This window comes from Ornithorhynchus anatinus, chromosome 2 (assembly GCF_004115215.2).
Source record: "Ornithorhynchus anatinus isolate Pmale09 chromosome 2, mOrnAna1.pri.v4, whole genome shotgun sequence".
NCBI lineage: Eukaryota > Metazoa > Chordata > Mammalia > Monotremata > Ornithorhynchidae > Ornithorhynchus > Ornithorhynchus anatinus.
The window spans coordinates 66,960,277-66,977,893 of NC_041729.1; the positions used below are offsets into that span (position 1 = coordinate 66,960,277).

At 42.6% G+C, this 17,617-nt stretch overlaps 1 protein-coding gene and 1 non-coding gene across 2 annotated transcripts in view; one reads left to right on the forward strand and one right to left on the reverse strand.

Annotated features, from left to right (window-relative positions):
* Nucleotides 1–17,617, forward strand: part of PRKN (parkin RBR E3 ubiquitin protein ligase) — a 1,416,888-nt gene that overhangs the window by 144,139 nt on the left and 1,255,132 nt on the right. The gene's annotated exons all lie outside the window — the stretch shown is intronic.
* Nucleotides 13,424–13,560, reverse strand: LOC114809561. The gene has a single exon (XR_003757337.1). It is a non-coding gene; the product is annotated as a small nucleolar RNA SNORA7 (small nucleolar RNA).

Genomic DNA, 17,617 nt, shown 5'->3' on the forward strand with positions numbered 1-17,617 from the left:
TGGAGGCGAGGTGAGTAAATTATGCTGGTGGAAATTCATTGATTCCTTCAAGTGTATTTCTTGAAAACTTACTGTTTGCAAAACAATATACCAAGCTCTTAGGAGAGTAAAATATAACAGTAGACACATTCCCTCCCCACAAGGAGCTCACAGTCTAGAGGGGGAGACAGAAGTTAATATACATAAATAACAGATGTGTGTGTGTGTGTATGTGTGTATGTAAATATATGTGCCATAATTAAGAGTGTTTTCTGTACTGAAGATGCATTTGATTGTCATTATGATTTTGTTTCATATAATTATACACAAGGAAGATTAAAAAAATTCATAAGGGATATAGATCAGCATTTGATTAATTTCTCTCTGGGAGTAGAACTCCAAGACCTTACTTTACCAGGGAGAAGCAGCTCGAAGAATGGAAGACTGAAATGTAAATGAGGATTTCAGTCTTTTTCTTTCTTTTGAAAAAGCTGGCAAAATTCCCTCAGTTGGGCTGTGAAAGTGATTGTACTTTTCGTAATTGATAGTTATGTTAGGGCTCTTATATTGCAAAAGCAATAATTAAGATTTAAACTCTAATACTTGGATGGTGAGGCATTGTTAGAAGCAGATGCCCCAAATTAGACATGGCTTATACAGAATGGATCATTAAAAAATGCTAATTACTTTCAGTATCAGACATCATTATTACCCCATTTTAATGCCTGTCACATTACATGCTCCAGGCTGAAATGTTTAACAAAATAGAAAAACATTGACCAAAATAAAGCTATTAAAGTCTTTCGGTTCCCTGCAACTTATCCAGAATTATCAACTGAAAGCAATCATCATTTCTTTACAAAATATGTACTTATGATTTTATGAAACCTCAGTTTTAAGGTCCCCAGCAATTTAGTCCATTAAACATTTGAATGCTAAGTTTTTTGTCTGGTGAAAACAAAAATGTGAGAACGGGGGAGAAAAATCCTCAAGAGAAAACATACTATAGTCAATAATAACCAGCAGCTGTAAAATTGGTACAGTGATTTGTAGGTAATTAGCCAACAGGACTAAAAGACCATATGGTCAGGCATTATGCATTACTTGCTTTTCATGCAAAAAAGTTACAATATCAGCCTTTCTATAATTAACTGTGTTATCTTTTGATTTATGCAGCATGCACTGTGCTCAACTAAAAGGTAATTTGTAAACTGGGGTAAATATGCCAACATATTTTGGTTATTTGGAGCAGCATTTTCATTTGAAATTGGAAAACTACTGAAGACATTTTATTATTTCATCTGATTTTGTGCAATAGGAGGATGGTGTAAACATCAATTTATCATTTTGCTACAGATTTTTAATCAACCTTGAGGGAGAGGGACCATGTCTAATTCGCACCTGTCTATCCTTTCCTAGCACTTAGTTCACTGCTCTGCACATAGTCAGTGCTTAATATGTGCTTAATTTCCTCACCTGCAAAATGGGGATTCAATTCCTGTTCTCCCTCCTACTTAGATTGTGAGCCCAGTGTGGGACCTGATTATTTTGCACCCACCCCAGTCCTTAGTGCAGTGCTTGGCACATGAGAATTTAACAAATATTATCACCCCCTTCAACAAATACTGCAGTTATCATAATCATAAAGAAGATTACTACTAATGAATTTGAAAGATGACAATCAACTCAAATTTGATGTTGAGAGGTAGTTGTAAAATAGACTAATTTAAATATCATGTATCGAAAACTTTGAACACATGTATTATCCCCATTTTTCAGAGGAAGAAACTAAGGCTCTAAGGAATTGACTTGACCAATGTCACATAAGTCAACTGGAGTAACTGGGAAGAGAGCTCAGATCTGCCGACTCTTAATTCCTTTTTGTTGTTGTTGTTGTTTTATTCCATTGTATTGATTAAGTCCTTACTACATGCCATACCCTGTAATGAAGGCTGGAAAAGCTACAAACTAATCAGGTTGGACTCAATCCCTGTCCCAGGTGTGTTCACAGTCTTAATCCCCATTTTACAGATGAGGTAACCGAGGCCAAGAAAAGGTAGATGATTTTTCCCGCGGTCGCACAACAGACAAGCAACAGAATCAGGATTAGAACTCAGGTCCTCCTGACTTTGAGGCTCGTGCTCTCTCCTCTAGGCCACGCTCTTTCTCTGTCGGTGGGCTAATCCATGATGGGCTGGTGAGTCAAGTTCGCAGTGGAGGATTCAGTTGGACCCTTTACCCATCACTGCCTTACCTTACCTCACTGCTTTCCTACTCCAACCCAGCCCACCCACTTCACTCCTCTAATGCCAACCTACCTACTGTACCTCTCTCTTGCCGCCGACCCTTTGCCCCGTCCTTCCTCTGGCCTAGAACTTCCTACCCCTTCAAGTACTACAGATCACCACTCTCCCCGCCTTCCAAGCTGTGGGAAAAATCACATTTCCTCCGAGGGGGCCTTCCCTGAGTAAACCCTCATTTCCTCTACTCCTTCTTCCTTCTGTGATACCCATGCATTTGGATCTGTACCCTTGAAACACTTGATATCAATCGTATTTACTGAGTATTCATTCATTCGTATTTACTGAGCACTTACTCTGTGCAGAGCATTGTACTAAGCACTTGAGAGAGTACTATTTAGCAATTAAAAGTCACAGTCCACACCCGGGACACTTACTATGTACAGAACACTGTGTCTACCAACTCTATTATAATGTACTCTCCCAAGCACTTAGTACAAACACTCCCTAGGGCTGGAGATGTAGATTTGGGTATCGTCCTCAAAGAAATGATAGTCGAAGCCATGGGTGCGAATGAGTTCTCCAAGGGAGTGGGTGTCGATTGGAGAATAGAAGGGGACCCAGAACTGAACCTTGAGGAACCTCACAGTTATGGGATGGGAGGCACAGGAGAAGCCCATACAGACTGAAAATGAGCCACGGGAGAGGGAACAGGAGAACCAGGAGAGGACAGAGTTGGTGAAACGAAGGTTGCATTATGTTCCCAGGAGTAGGGGGCTGGTCCACAGTGTCGAAAGAAGCTGAGAGGTCGAGGAGGATAAGGGTGGAATAGAGGCCGTTGGATTTGGCAAGGAGGTCATTGGTGACCTTAGAGAGGGAGGTTTCTGTGGAGTGAAGGGGATGGAAGCCAGATTGGAGGGGTTCAAGGAGAGAATTGAAGAGAGGTATTTGAGAATTTGTAGGTGTATACCACTCACTCAAGGAGTTTGGAGAGGAATGGTAGGGGGGAAGCGGGAAACTGGAAGGAGCAATGGGGGTCAAGGGAGGGATTTTATATAAGATGGGGAGATATTAGCATGTTTGAAAGCAGTGAGTAGAAGCCACCAGACTCCAAGTAGTTGATGATGGCTGTTAAGGAAGAAGATGGGGGCGACAGTTTAGCTGCGTGACTGTGGGCAAGTCACTTAGCTTCTCTGTGCCTCAGTTCCCTCATCTATAAAATGGGGATTAACTGTGAGCCTCACGGGGGACGACTTGATTACCCTGTCTCCCCCCAGAGCTTGGAACAGTGCTCTCCACATAGTAAGCGCTTAACAAATACCAACATTATTATTATTGATAAGGTGCGAAGCAATGGGGTCGGGTACACATGTGGAGGGAGTGGCTTTTGAGAGGAGGCAGGAGATTTCTTCTAGAGATACTGCTGGGAAGGATGGGAGAGTTGAATCGGGGCCAGAAGAGGGAGGGACTGAGGAGGAGCATGGGTGGCACGGGGAAGCAGCGTGGCTCAGTGGAAAGAGCCCGGGCTTGGGAGTCAGAGGTCATGGGTTCTAATCCCGGCTCTGCTGCTTGTCAGCTTTGTGACTTTGGACAAGTCACTTAACTTCTCTGTGCCTCAGTTCCCTCATCTGTAAAATAGGCATGAAGACTGTGAGTCCCACATGGGACAACCTGATCACCTTGTATCCCCCAGCGCTTAGAACAGTGCTTTGCACATAGTAAGCACTTAACGGATACCATTATTATTATTATTACTTTAGGGAGCTCACACCTGATGGCGTCAGTTTCTTAATAAATTAGGTGGCCAGGTCATTAGTGGCAAAGGATGGGCGAGGCAGGGAGAGGGACGGGGTCTGAGGAGGGAGTTAAATGTCTGGAACAACTGGCGAGGACAATGGGCATGGGTGTCAATATGGGTAGAGAAATAGTTTTGCTGGACAGAGGAGAGGGCAGAGGTAAAGCACGCAGGGATAAACTTGAAGTGGACAAAGACGGCCTGGTACTTAGATTTCCGCTCGTAGCACTCTGCGGCTCTAGCACAAGAGCAGAGGAGGCAGACTGTGCAGATGATCCAGGGCTGTGTGTTGGTATGAGATTGATGAAGGGATAGAGGAGCGAATGAGTGAAGTTCAGTAGAGATGGCAGTGTCGAGAACGTCTCTTTCTTCATCAAGTGTGGGTAGATGGGGTATGGAGGCTAAGAGGGGCATGGTGAGTGGAGAAAGTTGGATGGGGTCCAGAGATAAGGGGTCTCTGGGGGGGAATAGTACAGATTTACGGAGAGGAGGTGTATGAGAGAGGAGGCAAGTGAGGAGGTTGTGGTCAGATACAGCGTGCCTTAGTGGAAAGAGCATGGGCTTGGGAGTCAGCGGCCATGAGTTTGTAATCCCAGCTCCGTCACTTGTCAGCTGTGTCACTTAACTTCTCTGTACCTCAGTTCCCTCATCTGTAAAATGGTGATTGAGATGGTGAGCCCCACAAGACAAACCTGATTACCTTGTATCCACCCCAGTGCTTAAAACAGTGCTTGGCACATAGTAAATGCATAAGAAATAATAGCATTATTAGTATTATTTAGAGTTGGTGAGGGTAGAGATTGTGCAGTGATTAGAGACGATGAGATGGAGCGTGTGGCCAAGTTGGCGAGAGGGTGAGGTGGGGTGGAGCAGGAGGTCAGGGGAGTAGAGGAGTGATAGGTGGACAGCAGAAGGGTTGTCAGAAACACCTCTGTGGATGTTGAAGTCTGTGAGAGTGGATAGTAAAGTCTTGCCTATGATAGAAGACCAAAATCCTTTGTCGATCCAGTCATGATGAGATGGGTATTCTTAATTGAGAAGCAGCATGGCTCAGTGGAAAGAGCCCGGGCTTTGGAGTCAGAGGTCATGGGTTCAAATCCCAGCTCGTCCACTTGTTAGCTGTGTGACTTTGGGCAAGTCACTTAACTTCTTGCTGCCTCAGTTGCCTCATCTGTGAAATGGGGATTAAGACTGTGAGCCCCACGTGGGACAACCTGATTCCCCTGTGTCTACCCCAGCACTTAGAACAGTGCTCGGCACCTAGTAAGCGCTTAACAAATACCAACAGTATTATTAACATTATTATTAATTGCTTATCACTACGATAGATTGTCAGCCTTTTGGTACTTGAAAGAATCAAGAAGTTGTTTTTTTTTTATGGTACTTGTTAAATGCTTACTATGTGTCAAGCGTTGTTCTAAGCATTGCAATAGATACAAGTTAACCATGTTGAACACTGTCCGTTTCCCACAGGGACTCACAGTTTAGAGGGGAAGAGGATTTAATCTACCTGTCACAGGTGAGGTAACTGAGGCCCTGAGAAGTTAAGTGACTTGCCCAAGGTCACACAGCAGAGCTGGGGCTGGAACCCAGTTCCTCTGACTTCCTGTCATGTGCTTTTTCCACTAGGCAGTGCTGCTGTGTTGCTTTTGATAGTTATCTTGGAATTAATGTTAACTTTTAATAACCTGAGTTTTTAATATAATATAGAGAATGTAATAGGTAATATATATGTAATATAATGTAATGTAATATATGTCATATAGAGAAGCAGCGTGGCTTAGTGGAAAGAGCATGGGCTTGGGAGTCAGAGGTGGTGAGTTCTAATCCCGGCTCCACCGCTGATCACTTGTGTGACTTTGGGCAAGTCACTTGACTTCTCTGTGCCTCAGTTGCCTCATCTGTAAAATGGGGATTAAGGACTGTGAGCCCCACATGGATCAACCTGATTACCTTGTATCTACCCCAGTGCTTAGAACAGTGCTTGGCATATAGTAAGCACTGAACAAATGCTATTATTACTATTATAATAGGTACTAGTCAGATGAGTGCAATGAGAGCTCACAATTTTGTTATTTAATAGTTTTTAATCACATATTCAGCAATTTTACAAAATATATTTTGTTCGTCATGTTAGATTTCTGTCACAGAGAGCCTCGGAAATGTGATAAAGGTCTGTCAGGATTTTTTTTATTATTATTATTATGGTATGTAAGTGCTTATCTGCTAAGCACTCTTCTAAGCACTGGAGTAATAATAATGTTGGTATTTGTTAAGCACTTACTATGTGCCAAGCATTGTTCTAAGCGCTGGGGTAGATAGAAGGTAATGAGGTTGTCCCACGTAGGGCTCACAGTCTTCATCCCCATTTTACAGATGAGGTAACTGAGGCACAGAGAAATTAAGTGACTTGCCCAAGGTCACACAGCTGACAAGTGGCGGAGCTGGGATTAGAACCCATGACCTCTGAATTGCAAGCCTGGGCTCTTTCCTCTAAGCCATGCTGCTTTCCTGTTTTTGAAGCAGTGCTCTATTTGCTAATGATAGACATTTTCATGTAAATAATCTGCTGTTTCTGTTGAAATCATGTGCTGAAGACTTTAAAATGATATTTATTAAGTGCTTACTATGTGCCAAGCACTGTACTAAGCGCAGGAGTAGATAGAAGTTAGTTTGGACACAGACCCTGTCCCATATGGAGCTCACAGTCTTAATCTCTATTTTGCAGATGAGGTAACTGAGGCCCAGAGAAGTTAAGTGACTCACCCAAGGTCACACAGCAGACAAGCGGTGGAGTGAGATTAGAATCCAGGTCATACTGACTCCCAGGCCCGTGTTCTGTCCACTAAGCCAAGCTGCTTCTGCTTCTCGTAAGAAAAGCAGCATGTTCAAAGAATATGCTTCACTTTAGAGAAAAAATTCTGGGATTCAAATTTGTCACTTTATTAGTAGCATTGCTAAGGCACTTAGATTGACTTTTGCAAAGTCAAAGAGAAGATTAAGCTCCTTGTGGGCGGGGACTGCGTATCAACTCCCATCATATTGAACTTTCCTAAGCACTTAATAATAATAATAATAATAATTTTGGTATCTGTTAAGCGCTTACTATGTGCAGAGCACTGTTCTAAGCACTGGAGTAGATACAGGGTCATCAGGTTGTCCCACGTGGGGCTCACAGTCTTCATCCCCATTTTACAGATGGGGTAACTGAGGCACAGAGAAGTGAAGTGACTTGCTCAGGGTCACACAGCTGACAAGTGGCAGAGTTGGGATTTGAACTCATGACCTCTGACTTCAAAGCCCGGGCTTTTTCCATTGAGCCACACAGATTGTAATTACTGAGTGCTTATTGTGTGCTGAGCACGATACCGAGTGCCTGGGAGAGTACGGTATAACAGAGTCGGTGGATATGTTCCCCTTCCAGAAAGAGCTTATGGTCTAGAATTACTAAACACATCTACTTCAAATGCTGTCGCGTCGTTTCCGACCAATGGCGACTCCATGCCTCCTAGAATATTGAGCTAGCTGGTATCAGCTCCCCCAATTAGACTGTAAGCCCGTCAAAGGGCAGGGACTGTCTGTATCTCTTACCGATTTGTACATTCCAAGTGCTTAGTACAGTGCTCTGCACATAGTAAGTGCTCAGTAAATACTATTGAATGAATGAATGAATCAGTGGAGGTGCTTTGAAGATATGCGTTGGGTTTGCTGTTGGTAGGAAATTCTTCCTGGTTCAACCAGCTCTGAGGGTAAAGTCTAATGGTCTGCCATCGTGGTAGACCTGCCAGCAATGCTCCTTTGATGGGGAAGGCCACGCAGGATTGAACTACGGAGGAAATCCCAGGCTGCGGGATATTCTTATGGTCACTCTCAAAGATTGCCTGCATCAATTGACTTGAGGGATATACCCGTTCTGCGAGGTGAAATTCAAAACCGCCCATGGATCCCTTTGCAAATTGCTTCCCCGAAACCAAAAAGATTGCAACATAGAAGCTAAAAAAGGTTGAGTTTGAGAGGATAAAGGCACTCTAAATATCTCATATGGTATTGACCCTTGATTAGAGAAGCAGCGTGGCTCAGTGGAAAGAGCACCAGCTGGGGAGTCGGAGGTTATGGGGTCAAATCCCAGCTCCACCTCTTGTCAGCTGTGTGACTTTGGGCAAGTCACTTCACTTCTCTGTGTCTGTTACCTCATCTGTAAAATGGGGATTGACTGTGAGCCTCACGTGGGACAACCTGATTACCCTGTATCTACCCCACTGCTTAGAACAGTGTTTGGCACATAGTAAGCGCTTAACAAATACCACATTATTATTATTATTATTATTATTAATTACTTGACTAACTTGATTAGTGTGTGACATTCCCATCCCACAATTATTGCAAAATTTAAGAATCTAAAACTTTTGCCCGTGGTCGTTCTCTCCATTCATCCTTATTTCAACCTTTTTGTTTTGTTTTTCGAGTTTTTCCCCTCAAATTTCAAACATTTTTTTTCTTGGCAAGCAATGTTATTTACTGGAACTTTACCAAGGGACACATCCAGGTGTACGAAATAGTAGAGCTACACTTTATTTACTTATCCTTTACCCTGTATCTACCCCAGTGCTTAGAACAGTGCTCTGCACATGGTAAGCGCTTAACAAATACCAACATCATTATTATTATTTACATGTACGCACATAAATTGTGCCAGCACTTCTAGGGGAGTTGTTTTTTTTGTTTGGTTTGGTTTGGTTTTTTTATGGTATTTAAGTCCTTACTATGTGCTAGTTTTCGGGGAGGAATTTCATTGGTGCTACCCCCAAATTTTTAAAATGTGGAATATTTTCTTTCTTCTTTATTCTCAAAGCCTTATTACTATTTGTCCAGGTCTGGAGCCAGAGAGGCAAGCAGAGAAAGGAGAAAGACAAAGGGGATGAAAAGAGGCTGGAAGGAAGAAAAATCAATCTTACGTAACCTTTAGAGCCACACTCGGAGATGTGGATTAGATCTTATTGTCAACCAATCAATTGGTGGTATTTATTGAGCCCTTAACTGTGTGCAGAGCGCTGTACTAAGTGCTCGAGAGAGAGCAATACGACAACATGGTAAACATTCAATCATTCATTCGTATTTATTGAGCACTTACTGTGCGCAGAGCACTGTACTAGTGGCTTGGAAAATACAATTCAGCCACAGATGGAAACAATCCCTACCTAGTAGTGGGCTCACAGTCTAGAAGGGGGAGACAGAAAACAAAACAGGTAGACAGGCATCAATAGCATCAAAATAGATAAGTAAAATTATAGATATATACACATTAATGAAATAAATAGAAAAATATGTACAAATATACACAGGTGCTGTGGGGCGGGGAAAGGGGTAGCACAGAGGAAGAGAGTAGGAATAGAGGAAAAGGGGGCTCAGTCTGGGAAGGCCTCCTGGAGGAGGTGAGCTCTCAGTAGGGCTTTGAAGGGGGGAAGAGAGCTAGTTTGGCAGATGTGAGGACGGAGAACATTACAGGCCAGAGGTAGGATGTGGGCAAAGGGTCAGTGGCAAGACAAGCAAGAAGAAGGTACAGTGAGGAGGTTAGCAGAGGAGCGGAGTATGCGGGCTGGGCTGTAGAAACAGAGAAGGGAGGTGTGGTAGGGCAAGGGGATGGAGAGCTTTGAAGCCAATAGTGAGGAGTTTTTGCTTGCTACGAAGGTTGATAGGCAACCTCTGGAGACTTTTGAGTAGGGGAGTGACACGCCCAGAGCATTTTTATAGAAAGGTAATCCGGGCAGCGGAATGAAGTATAGACTGAAGTGGGGAGAGACAGGAGGATGGGAGGTCAGAAAGGAGGCTGATGCAGTAATCCAGTTGGGATATTATGAGAGATTGTACCAATAAAGTAGCAGTTTGGATAGAGAGGAAAGGGCGGATCTTGGTGGTGGTGTGACGGTGAGCCTGGCAGGTTTTGGTGATGGATTGGATGTGTGGGATTAATGAGAGAGGACTGAAGGATGACACCAAAGTTGCGGGCCTGTGAGACGGGAAGGATGGTTGTGCTCTCCACAGTGATGGTAAAGTCAGGGAAAGGACAGGCTTTGGGAGGGAAGGTAAGGAGATCAGCCTTGGACATGTTGAGTTTTAGGTGGCGGGTTGACATCCAGGTGATGTCCTGAAGGCAGAAGGAGATTGAACCTGGAGGGAGGGAGAGAGAACAGGGGAGATGTAGATTTGGGTGTCATCTGCGTAGAGATGATAGTGAAGCCGTGGGAGCGAATGAGTTCACCAAGGGAGTGAGTATAGATGGCAAACAGAAGAGGGCCAAGAACTGATGCTTGAGTAATTCTTACAGTTAGTGGATGGGAGGGGGAGGAGGAGCCCACGAAGGAGAACCAGAATGAATGGCCAGAAGGATTAGAGGAGAACCAGGAGAGGACAGAGTCTGTGAAGCCAAGGTGAGAGAAAGTGTGGAGGAGAAGGGGATGGTCGACAGTGTCAAAGGCAGCTTAGAGGTCGAGAAGGATAAGGAGAGAGTAGGAGCTTGGCAAGAAGGAGATCATTGGTGATCTTTAGAGGGCAGTTTTGGTGGAGTGGAGGGGATGCAAGCCAGATTGAGGGGGTCCAGGAGAGAGTTGGACTTGAGGAATGAGAGTTGAGACATGTTTCCTGCCCAGTAGCATTGTCTTCGAGTGAAGGACATATTGATAATAATAATAATGATATTTATGAAGTGTTTGCTATGTGCCAGGCACTGTTCTAAGTACTGGGGTAGATGTTATTCAGATTGGACACAGTCCATGTCCCACATGGGGCTCAGTCTTAATCCCTATTTTGGAAATGAGGTAATTGAGGCACAGAGAAGTTAAATGACTTGCTCCTGAGACCTTACAGCAGACAAGTGGTGGAGTTGGGACTTGAATCCAGACCCTTCTAACTCCCAGGCCTGTGCTCTATGCAATAGGCCATGCTGCTTCTTGACGGCAATATACTGGCAGCTAGACACTTTGGGAGGAGCTTCCACTTTTTTTATCCTCCAGGGATTGGGAATTTTGGCCAGCGAGGACTTTGTGCTTATCACAGAGTGTCTCCCAGTGAAAAACTTTAGGCTTTGGGTAAATGGAACCTATTGGTAATTTTAATAATAATATAACCCTTTCCCTTTCATCTCATGTCCGAATATCCTTACAACTATCCCTTTTTCCCTAGCTTTGACGAGTCTATTGTAGTCAAAGATGGGTAAGAAAATAAACAGAAACCTGACAAAAAGCCCATTGCAAAGCCATCATAAAAAAGAATATTGGAGACGTTATCCTAGAGTTAGCCTTTTATTAACCCGAATCCCCTGAGGAGAATTTGAATTCGCAGGCTGGTTGAAAATTAGGAAGTGATGAACACTGGGCAATAGATATGGGTTGCTGAAACTTAGAGGCGTTCAAGTCTGATATATCGTAAAATCTGCGAAGTTGAGTGAAATCGCTAGAGTGCATGACCCCAAGCCACAGTTATCTTACCAGACCCTAGTCTTAGATTCTTGGTCTTCTTAGTGAAAACAAAGATGTGTGTTTTCCTATATTGTTATTGAGTGTAATAGAAAAGTTGATTCATGTAGGTTCATAGTAGTGTTTCATTTTTTAAAAATGCATCTTTATTTCTTTACGTTAACCTCATTCATTTTATTTTGCAAAATGAGCAGATAGGTTTTATTTCATTTTGTTTCTTAGATCATCATGGTTGGAACTTGATAAACACACGCCCTTCTAACTATTGGAAGGTTTGTGATGCGTCTACCTTGACCCATGTATCATCCTCCTTTCGATTTGATACATTTCTCTGACCTTCACAGCAGTCTTTTTTCTCCTTCCAATCAAACTGGTGTAATTGGAGATAAATATATATATATATATATATATATTTACTCGGTGTCTAGATGTGCAACCATTTTGTATGAAGTGTGCCTTTTCAATTTTTGAAGAGCTGTTCATGCAAGTTTGTGTAACTTGTGTGATTACCAACTCCATTGTACTTTTCTCCCCCCAAGTGCTTAGTATTCTGCTGTGGACATAGTAAGTGCTCAACAGAGAGATGGAGGGTGAAGGTTTTATTTCAAGGCTCTTCCTTTGCGAAGCCCAGAGCATCAGGCGCTGTTGAGACAGGAGGCAACTCCTAATTTCCCCAAGGTCAGAATGCATGTTTTAAATACAGAATTGAATGGTGCAGAGTCCTCATAGTTCAAATACTAGGTCTGTTACCTTAGATCTAGACTGTGAGCTCATTGTGGGCAGTGAAGGTGTCTATTATATTGTTATAGGGCAGGAAATGTGTCTGTTTACTGTTACATTGTACTCTCCCAAGCACTTAGTTACAGTGCTCTGCACACAGTAAACACTCAGTAAATACAGTTGAATGAATAAATGAATATCTCCCAAGGCTTAGGTACAGTGCTCTGTGCACAGTCTGCACTCGATCAATGCTGTTGACTGACTTAGATGTGCATAATGTTGATTCACTTAGCAAAATCTCCAAACTATTCAGCTCTTTTGGTCTCTATGGACTAAGAACTAGAAAGTAAATGTCCCTTATTCACATATTTGTTGTACCTAGATTTTGGGATGGTTGGTGTACCAGAACTGTACAGATAGCTAGATAAGATATTGTGAATGGATAACTGAATAATACTGATCAGGATCAAATTCAGGTAAATATGCAAGTATAGAATATAGAATCTTTCAAGCTCAGAAGCAACCCTTGGATTTTTACTCCATCTTTTCCTCTAGATTGTAAGCACCCTCTCTAGCCTATAAACTCATCGTGGGCAGGTAACATGTCTACCAACACTGTCGTATTGTACTCTCCCAAGCGCTTAGTACAGTGCTCTGCACACACAAGCAGCATGGCATAGTGGAAAGAGCATGGGCCAGGGAGTCAGAAGACCCAAGTTCTAATTCTGTCTCTACCACTTGTTTACTGTGTCACCTTGAACAAGTCACATGACTTTTCTGGGCCTCAGTTATCTCATTGTAAAATGGGATTGTCTGTGACCCTCATGTGGATCATGGGCTGTGTCTAACCTGATTAGCTTAGACCTACCCCAGTGCTTAGTAAAGTGCCTGGCACATAGTATGCACTTAAATGATGTCATTAAAAAAAATCTTACAGTTTAGTGATATAGTATTTGATTACGAGTGATTTTTTTTAAGTTTATAGGATGTTTTGTCTTACGCTGTCTAGTCATGTCTGATCCATAGCGACGTCATGGAAACATATCTCCCTCTCTCTCTCTCCATTTCCATCTGCAATGGTTCTGGTAGCATATCCATTGAGTTTTCTTGATAAAAATAGGAAAGTGGTTTACCACCACCGCCTTCCACACAGTAAACTTGAGTCTCCGCCCTCAACTCTCTCGAGTGCCGCTGCTGCCCAGCACAGGTGAGTTTTGACTTGTAGCAGATTGCCCTCCACTCACTAGCTACTGCCAAGCTAGGAATGGAATGGACAGGCCTCTGCTTGACTCTCCCTCCCATAATCGAGACTGGTAGAGTCCTGGAAACTCTCCAGGTGTGATCCTGAGAGGGGAAGTTTATAGAATAGCATAGCCTAATGTATGTACTCATAGTTTTGTGCTTTACAGTTCCTGTCTTGATTGGATGATATTTCCTCCCCCTCCATTTTATCTTGCCTTTCTTCCCCCCATTATTCCTTTTGACTTGTTTTTCTTTTAATAAGAATATCTTAGTTCTAAGGATACTAGTAATTACTGTGATATTCTTAGTAATACACGAGAAGCAGCATAGCCTAATGGAAAGAGTTAGAGCCTAGGAGTCAGAGGACCTGGGTTCTAATCTGAACTGCTCCACTTGACTGCTCTTTGACTTTGGGTCAGTCACGTCACTTGTCTGTACCTCAATTCTCTAATCTACAAAATGGGGATGTACTGCTGTCTGCCTTTTACATAATGTGAGCCTCATGTGGGACCCGATTACCTTGTATCTACCCACAATGCTTGGTTCAGTGCTTGGCTCATAGTAAACTTTTTTTTTTCCTTAATGGTATATGTTAAGTGCTTCCTTGCCAGGCACTATACAAAAGATTGTGGAAGATATAAACTAATCAGATTGGACACTGTCCCACATTTTACAAATGAGATAACTGAGGCACAGAAAAGTGAAGTGATTTGCACAAGATCACACAGCAGATAAGTGGTGGAGCTGGGATTGGAATCCAGGTCCTTCTGACTCCCAGGCCACATGGCTTCTCTATAGATATTATCATTATTATTAATATTGTTATTGTTATAATGTAAATGAAGCATTCATTAGTTCTAAGTGTAAGACACTCTGTAGTGTCTGTATCCTAACTGTGTGATGATTGGTTAAAAGGACATATAGTTAAACTTTGTGGTGAAGAGACAAGTGATCCCTTCCCAGTCTGACTTGATTCAAATGACCTGCTACCATCACTGGATGGATATGTCTGTTTCCTTCCTTGAGATTGATGGCTGGTGCTGGCTTCAGATGAGTTTTGGACCCTCCGTATTTCTATTTAATGTAATATCCCTAAAGCCTGAAACAAGATGTTTATCTTTTTGATAGACAAGCAATTAACATCGTGTTGGGGTCAGGGAGTGGGGGTTGAAAAATTTAAAGGCGGTAAAGCACATCTGTTAGAGCTGCAGTAATAAAAATGCATTTTTGACAGGCACACATTATAGCCTTGCATTTGTGATGCTGTAGCTGAAACTGCATCAGCACTTTTATTATAAACCTTGGGGATTATCAGGCTGCAATAAAACTCCTTTGGACTGAAAGTTGTTTTTCAGATTCATAGTGCTTTGAAAACCTTTTCTTCTTTTTATATAGGACAACAGAATAGCCTCCGTGTATGAGCTTTGGTAGAAACATAACTGGACTACCCACAGAATTAATTAGCTGCATTTTAGATTTTTTGTACACTAATCCATTTTGATTCATTAAGACGTGCTCCCCAAACGGTAGCTGGAAATAAAGGACCAACATGTCAGCTTCTGTCCTGAGCAGCTCTTGAAAAAATAGTTGATTTCTGCTTAAATTAAGCAATTCTTTGCTTTTGACAAGTTAGTTGCGTAACTCATAATAGTTTTGTAGAACTCTCCATATAACACAGTGAAGCTTTAGTGATTAGCTATATGGTATTTGCGTAGTCCAAGGGATGCTGTGTGTATCTGTTGGGTCAGGATTGTTGAGAAAAAAATCCACTTCCAAGTCCTTTATATATTTCTAGGCACCCCATGTTATTTCTAGTACTGTCTGAATTGCAATATTGCAATGGTAGTAAATTAGAAGTATTCTCATATTTTGTGGGGCACCTATCAAAATGGAAATCGGTCAATCAAGTGTTCGCAATTTTCTTTTTCCGTAATTGTAACTGGGAAGCAGCATGGGCTAGTGGTTACAGCACAGGCCTTAGAATTCGAGGACCTGGGTTCTAATCCTGACCCCATCACTTGTTGGCTGGGTGACCTTAGGCAAGTAACTTCACTTCGCTGTGCCTCAGTTCCCTTATCTGTAAAATGGGGATTAGACTGTGATTCCCATGTGGGACATGAACTGTGTCCAAACTGATAATATTGTAACTATCTCAGTGCTTAGTAGTACCTGGCATAAAATGAACACTTAACAAATAGCATATATTATTTTTTTTTTCTGAAGTACTTAGAGAAAAACAACACAGTCTTGGAGGTTTTGAGTTTTGAGTTCCAACACCTGCTGTGTGGCCTTGGTCAAGGCAGTTAACCTCGCTGGATCAGAATGTTCTCATCTGGTTAGTAGCAATGAAATAGATGCTGAGCATAATCAATTTCATCATCCTCATCGTTGACCCAGTGGCTCTGACCATTTTGTCCACTGGAGTTTCAGGAACCATACCCAGCCCAACCAAGGGACTTGCTAAACATCCTTTCCCACACTAATCATCCCTCCCCTAATCCCCTGCCCCCTTCAAGAAGAGTGGACAGGCACCCACTTCCTCATATTCAAAATATTAAGGAACGTGGCAAAAGCTGGGAACTAGGAAAAGACATCTTTTGCCTTAGGGTTTTTCCCTTTAGACTTTTAGCTCACTGAGGGCTGGGAATGTGTCTGTTACATTGCCATAGTGTACTCTCCCAAGCACTTAGTATAGTACTCTTCACACAGTAAGCGCTCAGTAAGTAGGATTGATTGGTTGATGAGTAAAAGCAGACTTGGCTCCAGGCACCATAATGACAAGTTAAACCAGTGCTTTTCTATGGCTGGGAGGAAGCAGTTAAAAACTGGGGAAACCTGCTGGCCGTCAGTGGTCAAGATTTCTGGCCAAACAGATCTTTGGGCCGATTGGCCAAACGGGACATTTTTGTGAGGTGTGGTGGGCTAAGGAAGAATCCACACAGTAGCTGGCACATGCAGTAGTTAAGACCACACCTCCTTTTGGTTCATGCACTATAAACAATCCATCAATGGTGGTTACTGAATGCTTACTTTGTGCAGTGGACTGTACTAGGCCAAGCAGTGTCCTAAGTGCTTTCACAAGTGTTTAGTCCAGTGCTCTGGGCATAGTAATTGCTCAAATTCCATTGATTGATGTGCACTCTGTACTTGGTTGCCCCTTCCCTTTCATTCATTCATTCATTCATTCAATAGTATTTATTGAGCGCTTACTATGTGCAGAGCACTGTACTAAGCGCTTGGCCCTCCCTTGCCATACTCTCTGGTGGGAGAGTGCAGTCTGACAGGTAATTAATCTCCCCTCCCTCAAAGCGCTGTTGAAGGTACATCACCTCCAAGAGGCCTTTCCCTGAATAAACCCTTTTTTCCTCTTCTCCCACTATCTTCTAAGTCTAACCATGAGTTACTCCCTTTATTTATTTAAAGAACACCCCCCCCCCCAGCTCCACAGCACTTATGTTTATGGCTTTCTTTTTTTTATATTCATGTCTGTGACCCTTTCTAGACTATAAGCTTGTTGTGGGCAGGGAATTTGCCTGAAATATTGTTATATTGTACTCTCCCAAGCATATAGTACAGGGCTCTGCACTCAGTAAGTGCCCAATAAGTACGATTGACTGACTGACTACAGTGTAACAGAATCAGTAAGCACATTGCCTGCCCATAAGGAGCACACAGTCTAGAGGGAGAGACAGATATTAATATAAGTAAATGATGAATATGAATGAATCAGAGTTAGGAGGAAATTACTGATACAATACAGCATTGGCATCCTGCTACCATCACTTCAGTCTTAAATGGTTTACTTAGATAGACATAAATTTTTTTTACTGGTATTGCTTAAGCGCTTACTTTGTGCCAGGCACCGTACTAAGCTCTGAAGTAGATACAAGTTAATCAGGTTGGACCTAGACCCTGTCCTACATGCGGCCCACAGTCTTAATCCCCATTTTGCAGATGAGGTAACTGAGGCAGAGAGAAGTTAAAATGACTTGCCCAAGATCACACAGCAGACAAGTGACAGAGTTGGGATTAGAAACAAGTTCCTTATGACCCTTGCTCTATCTGCTAGGCCATGCTGCTTCTCTTTCACCAACTCTGTATTATATTAATAATTATTATTTTGGTATATATGTGCTTACTGTGTGCCAAGCAGTGTCCTAAGTGCTTTC